Below are 7721 nucleotides of genomic sequence, written 5' to 3' on the forward strand. Positions count from 1 at the left end.
CACGTTCCCTTGCATTTAGGATTCTGAATATGATTTAGAAGCATTTTAGGAATACATTGATTAGTCACTGAGTTATATAGATTAAGAGGCAGGATGTGGGGCTTGCATTTTGCTTATGTAAACAGAAGATGAGAGAGGGGTTGCATGGTTTTGGGGTCATCGATTAAAACTTCCAAATTTAGAATGTGTCTCCCTTATTCAGTAGGTACCTGGAGTAAGAGCAGTTTTCCTGATCACCAGAGAGGCAGTGCAACTCCATTTCAGGGAGTATTTCTATACTTGTTTTGCTGACCAGAAGTTTATTTTTTTTCATTTTCAAAGAAGCTTTAAATTATATAAATGTTCCATTAAAAATTTAGGGGATTCCCATATACGCCACTCCCTCTTCCTCTCACACTTTCCCCCATTAACAACATCTTTCATTAGTGTGGTACATTTGTTACAATTGATTAGCACATATTGAAGCATTGCTGCTAACTATGGTCTATAGCAGGGGTTCTTAACCAGGGGTCCATGAATTTGAATTAAAAATTCAAATAAACATTCTTCTTGTGGGGAAATGTTGGTGCATGTGTGATATATTTTTAAAATAATTCACAGTATAGTGTGGACTTATTAAGGGGTCTGTGGTTTTCACCTGACTGCCAAAGAGGTACATGGAACAAAACAGGTTAAGAACCCCTGGTTTTTATAAACATTATAGTTTATACTTTGCACCATGCAATCTTATAGGTTTTGATGAAATGTATAATGGTCCATATCTGTCATTGCAATGCCATGTAGGAAAATTCCAATGTCCCCCGAATGCCCCCATGTTACACCTATTCTTTCTCTCTCCCCTCAGAACCTCTGGTGACCACTGCCTTTATATCAGTGATACAAGTTCTTCCACTGCTAGAATAATATGGACTGTAGGCCACTGCATAGTTGCAGTCCCTCCTTATTATGTTCATTCCTCAGTCTTGAGGATTTTAGGATAGTGATGCCCATTCTGTTTCTGATTGAAAGGGAGCTTAGATCCCAAAGACACTCTAAGAAAGAAGAGGACCTTGGACATTAATACAGTATGTAAGTGGAAAGGACCTATCATGTCTGCTAGGAGACTGGACCATGGCATACCAGTATCCTTCAAGATGAGCACAAATGGAGGAAAGATATGTCTGTTGTTTATAAATAGCCACATCTCCAGCAATTTGATGTTTCATTCGTCTACTGAGTAGCAGAAAGGATGGAAATATCTGGTTCAATTGAAGTACAAGTAATATACAGGCAAAAGGCCTATGCAGTTGCAGACATAAAAGCCTGGGAACACTTTTTGAGAGCTAAGATTTATTGGACACTTACTACATGCTAGATTTATGCTAAGCCTTTCGCAAGTATCATCTCATTAAATTTCCCATCACTCTGTAAAGTATGTATTTTTATTTTCTCATCTTAAATATGAGGGAGCTGAAGTTTAGATTATGTAACCCGCCCAAGGTCACTGTGTTAGTCAGGGTTCTCTAGGGAAAGAGAACTGACAGGAGAAATCTGTAAATAGTATGAGATTTTATAAAATTGTCTCAAGTGACCATAGGGATGCACAAGTCCAAATGCTGTCGGGCAGGCTGCAAGCCAGGGACTCTGATGAAGTAGAGATGGCTGTCTGAAGTAGAGATGGGAATTCTTTCCTGAGTGCTGGAATCACTTCTCCTTTTAAGGCCTTCAGCTGATTGGATGAGATGTCTCCTCAGTTGATTGTAGATGTAATCAGCCATTTATGCAATCAACTCACTGATTATTAAAGTCCATGAAATACCCTTATATTGCAATTAGCCCAGTGCTTGCTTGACCAAACAATTGAGCCTAACCATCACAATCACACAGATTGCAGACCTCAGGTCTGCCAGACTCTACAGCATATACATGGCTCCATAGCATATAGTTATGCAATTAATGTTTTATAGTTTAAGTTCAAGGGTAAGACCAATCTGATACTGACTGGTATTTATGATAGAGGCTCATAAATCAAAATGGGAGGTGGAAATGGGTCCAATGAGGATAAAAGTCCAGGAGATGCAAAGAGTGGCTGGGATAGAACCAAACCTGAGAAGATGCTCTGATCACTCATAGCTAAAGATTTCAACTTTCAAATTTTGAAGTTTTCTGTCTTAGTTTGCCAGGGATGCTACGACAGATAGCACACACTGGTTGATTTAACAGCATAATTTTCTCCTGGTTCCAGAGGCTGAAAGCCCAAAATCAAGGTGTCATCAAGGCCGTGCTATCTCCCCAAAGTCTATAGCAGTTCTGGTGCTGGCTTGCCACAATCCGTGGAGTTTCTTGGCTTCCATCTCTGCCTCCCATCACATGGGGATCTCTTTCTCTTTGAGTTTGCTCTTCCAGTTTCCACTAACTTCTGGCTTCTTCTTTTGGCTTTTTCTGATTTCTCTGACTGTACCTGAATTTCTTCTCTTTATAATATCCTAGTAATATGGATTAAGTCTCACCCTGATTCAGTTTGACCACACTTTAGTAATAGCATCATCAAAAGGTCCTATTTACAATGGGTTCACTCCCACAGGAATGTGGGATAAGATTAAGAACATGTCTTTTTTTTGGGGCACATGATTCAATCTATTGCAGCTTCTTAATAATACCAGTCCCACTAGATGATTCACGGGAAAAAGCTCCATGGTTAAATACACTTATTAGGTGCTGCAGAGGATAGCTGCTCTTTAAAGATACACGGTGTAAATAAGCTTATTATCAGAACCTTTTGATGTTGATTTTACCCAACATTTTTCAAACATATGTGGATGCAGACCTTCCTTCTATGTAACAACAAATTCCCTAGAGGGCTTTGCTACCCTAGCTAAATGATTTTACTAGTAAACTTCAGAAACACACTGAGGCTATATCAGAATATTGTCTTTTATTATTGTATTGTTTTTACACTCTATTTTAAAATTTATATTTAAACTCATGACTAGTGAGCTCTAAGTAGTTCATTCCAATGTAAGTTATTTTAACTATTTCTTTCATTGTCTCTATACTATTCAATTAAATAAAACACCTTCAGGTATTAATAACCATGTTCAGGGGGCCCCTAATGCCATTGGTAATCATTATTTAGATGCCACAATTGGGCAGAATAAAGTGAAGTGGTAATAGTATAACTTTGTAACCAGATGAACCTGGCACTGAAACAAAGCAAGGAGGGATTGGTGTGACCTGACAAGAGTTCTGAAGGATTATTATCATTCTCATGCTCATCAGCTATCTCACAAAAGGTTCCAGCTGACATTAAAGAGAAATAGTATAACTTCCAGGGATACATAATTCATGTAAGGAAAAAGATGCAAATATGAGTTTAACTAAATAGGAAACTAGCCAAAGCCCAGAACATGGTACACCCTTGAGTAGTTGCCCCAGCACCCTCCTTTAAAGATGTCCTTCTCATCCTGCCCACTTAGTTCTTGGGTCTGCTGTCAGTGACCTCAGAGGCCAGGCTCAAACTGAACTGACCCAATACATCAATGGGATTTTTTTTTTTCATGTCAGACATGTAATATGCCGACTCCTAACAAGGTTTGAGGGAGGCACATCTCACACAAATGTGTGAACACCCATTCGTTATGCTTATGAATCACAAAAGGATCTTTGCTGGGATTTTTAACACACCTTTTCATTATGAAATAATTGTAATCTGAAAGAGTTACAAGAAAAGCACACAAACCTCCCAATAACCTTTATACCCTTCATTCAGTTTCAGCAATTATAATTTTGCTACATTTGCTTTCCCTTCCCCTCTCTGTCTGTCTTTCATTGTATATGTATACACACACACACACACACACATATTAGTATTATTTTTTTCTGAACTATATTTAACTTGCAGGCATTATGCCCCTTTTATCCTTAAATATTTTAGGGTGTATTTTCCAAAGACAAAGACATTCTTTTACTTAACCATAGTATGTTGGGTTGTAAAATGGCCAAATTCTTTCCATGCCTGCATGCATGTCCCTTTATAATGTAACTTTGAAGCTCTTCCAAGAGATGAAGTCTATTTCTCCATCCTTTGAATCTGGGTTTAGCCATGTGACTTGTCTTGGACATGGGATATTAATCATTGATGCAAGCACAGACTGAAAAGTACTTATGCTTTGGAGCTTACCCTCTCTTGATGCTGGGAACCTTTCAGCCACCATGTGAACAAGCCTGGACAAGGCTTCTAGAGGATGAGAGACATGTGTCAATCATTTTAGTTTACATAAGCCAATTGCCATTGATGTGAACGAGACCATAAAGACCATCCAGCTTCAGCTGGAACAGTCCAGACCAGGAGAATCCCCCAGTCAAACCATAGAACCATGAAAATTAAAAAAAATTTGCAGCTTAAAACTACTAAGGTGTAGGGTGGTTTGTTATTTGACAAAAGATAATGAAACAATAAAACTAATGTAATACAAGAAATTTAACATTAATGCAAAGTTATTATCTAATCCGTATTCAGTTTTCCCCCCAGTTTTCCTATAACTGTTTTTTATAGCCTTCTTTTCTCCTTCATCTATATGACAATCCAGGATCATGCACTGCAATTAGTTGTCATGTCTCTTTCATCTTCTTAAATCTGGAAAACTTTTCCTTAGCTGATTTTTTTCTTTTATAGCTGACAGTTTTGAAGAGTACAAGAAAGTTGGTTTTAACATTGTCTCTCAGTTTGAGTCTCTGTGATGTTTTATAATTAGCTTCAATTAATGTATTTTTGTCAAGAATACTACATAAATGACCTGTGTCCTTCTCAGTGATGCTATCACAAGTCACAGGATATCTGTCCCATTATTGGAGATGCTAACTTTATCACTTAATTGGTGGTTACTATTACCAGATTTCTCCACTATAAAACCACCTTATTTCCCCTTGATATTACCCAATAATCTACAGAAAGATTCATTGCCTAAGTAAATAATCTGTTTCCCACTAAACTTTCACCCAATTAATTTAGTATCCATTAGTCATTCTTTCTGAACTGTAGTGGTTACAATAGGGGTTGCATAGAATTTTTTTTTTTTAGGATTTATTTTATTTATTTATTCCTCTCCCATTCTCCCCCATTGTATGCACTTACCGTCTGCTCATCTACTCTTTAGGAAGCACTGGGAACTGGACCCGGGACCTCCCATGTGGGAGAGAGGCACTCAATCACTTTAGCCATCTCAACTCCCTGGTTTGTTGTGTCTCTCACTGTCTTTCCTGTTTGTGTCTCTTTGTTGCATCATTTTGTTGCATCAGCTTGCCACTCCTGTAGTGCTAGCTCGCCCTCTCTAGGAGGCCCTGAGAGGGGACCCTGTGGTAGGTGGGAGCTCAATCACTTGAGCCACATCTGCTTTGCATGGGATTTTTTAACATAGACATTGACAAAGCATCAAGTAAATCTCCCTGCTATAGCTAAGCCTCTACGATATCAGTGATATCAGTGCATGTCAGAGGACATGGTTACCCTTCATATAGGGAAAGCTGGTCAGCGTTGAGAGGAATGAAACAGAGCACTGTTTCTGAATCTCAGCTGTATCCCTACCCTTCCTACACCCTTAGTGTTCCAACCTTCTTTATTCTTTGAGTAAATGAGTCTACCTTTTGGTTAAGGTAGAGCAGAGTTTCTGTTACTTATTACCAAAAGAATCCTAAATCTATATACTCTGGTATACCTACCTCCAATTAGAAGTAAGACATATTCAGATTATGCTGTCAACCTAAAACTTGGTAAAGATTACATAATCATGAGCATGAATTGTGGACATCAACACATCACCTTGATGTTATGAATAGCTTCAGGGGACAGAAGCAACTCAGAAGAATTTTGGTCTCATTGTAGAGTAGGATCTAATTCGGACCTTGCATTGGAAGGTAGATTCTCTGGAAGCAAATGCTGAGATGGAGTCTGGGATGTAAGATCCTTATTAGAAAGAAGAAGCAGAATTGGACCAAGAAAGAACTGATGCAAGCCCAGCAAAGCCATGGTCAACCTTGTGGAGCCTTACTTCCATTTTACCTAGTCTGGATATGGCTGACTTGAGAAGGCGTGACCACAGGCTAAATAAATGTCTGCAGCTGAGTCAGACTTTGAAGGAACTGATAACTGGAGGTGGTCTGCTGACTACTCTCACCACACCCGGGCAGCAGCTCTTCTGGGCGGTTCATCTCTGTGTCAAAAGGAGAATGGTATATATACATTTCTATAGTATTTGTGTTATATTGTCTATCAGTCAAAACTAATTTCATGCATTAATGTAGCGGTGTGTTTTCCCCTAAAAATCTGTTATTAAATTTATGATGCATGTGTAGCCAATGTCATTTTAGAATAGAAAAAAATACAGTGATCAAAATTGAGTCATTAAATGAAAAGTGGCCATTAACTTGAGTGAAAATTTCTTGTCTTATTCCATTTATTTCATAGAGTGAGAAGGGACTTTGAAAACTTTACTTTCAAAGAGTTGCTCATTCATAGGAGATGATAGTAGAGAAACCAAAATGGTCTTTTTGATATTTTGATACCAACATTGTTGTGGATTTATTTAGAAGAATAAGTTGAATAACACCTTACACAGACGCAGATAGCATGCAAGAACAAGATAAATAATGGAAAATAAAAAGTTTTTTTTCCCCAGTGGTAAGGAAGCTGGGGCAGTCTAATAGATCACAGTGACAAGTGAGCAGTGATAACTATAAAAGATATTCTTGGAATGGATATCCCCACAATTCAAGTGACTGGCCTTAGTCCAGGTCTTTATTCCTAAGTCTTAAAAATGATATGTGTCTGAGCATCACCTCAGGATTTTTTGTTATTGGAAATTGCTATAACTAAGAACAGATATGATTGGAATTTGGAAGGCAGCATTTATCATTGCTAAATTGGACTGCTTATATTTATAGTTCTTTCAAAAGTACTAAACATGGAAGATTTCCACTTGCAACAATTCCACAATATTGTATGTTAGCTCAAAAAATAATAAGAATGAGATACTTTTGAGAATTGATTTTATAAGTATGCTTTGGCTGATATACATTGTGACTGGAAACCCGATACCCAGAGGTCTCATCAATTCAGGTTATTTGGTGGCATTTATCTAGGAATGCTCACTAAATGCAGGCATTTTAAAGATGAAAAAAAAATAGCTACAATGAAAACATCATAGTAACAACATAGTAATCTATGACCAATAAGAAAAAAATTATGAAATTTCTACAAATATTATCATAGATAAATATATATTTTAAATTCTACACATATGGAATAAACACTAAATACCAAAATGTTTTCCACAAAACTAGGCAGAATGCCACAATGAGCTGCGGACTTAGACAATGAAATTTTTTTTTTTTCTTTAAAGAATGTATATTTAAACTGCATGGCAATGGACTTGGCCCAGTGTTAGGGCGTCCGTCTACGACATGGAAGGTCTGCGGTTCAAACCCCGGGCCTCCTTGACCCGTGTGGAGCTGGCCCGTGCGCAGTGCTGATGCGCGCAAAGAGTGCCTTGCCACGCAGGGGTGTCCCCCGCGTAGGGGAGCCCCACGTGCAAGGAGTGCACCCTGGTTAAGGAGAGCCGCCCAGCGTGAAAGAAAGTGTAGCCTGACCAGGAATGGTGCCACACACATGGAGAGCTGACACAACAAGATGACTCAACAAAAAAAGGAAACACAGATTCCCATGCCGCTGACAACAGCAGAAGTGG

At 38.4% G+C, this 7721-nt stretch overlaps 1 non-coding gene across 1 annotated transcript; it reads right to left on the reverse strand.

Annotated features, from left to right (window-relative positions):
* Positions 1-3537: 3537 nt before the first annotated feature.
* On the reverse strand, positions 3538-3640 carry LOC111765400 (small nucleolar RNA U13). Its single transcript, XR_002797758.1, has one exon. It is a non-coding gene; the product is annotated as a small nucleolar RNA U13 (small nucleolar RNA).
* Positions 3641-7721: the final 4081 nt, after the last annotated feature.

This window comes from Dasypus novemcinctus, chromosome 12, assembly GCF_030445035.2.
Source record: "Dasypus novemcinctus isolate mDasNov1 chromosome 12, mDasNov1.1.hap2, whole genome shotgun sequence".
Lineage (NCBI taxonomy): Eukaryota > Metazoa > Chordata > Mammalia > Cingulata > Dasypodidae > Dasypus > Dasypus novemcinctus.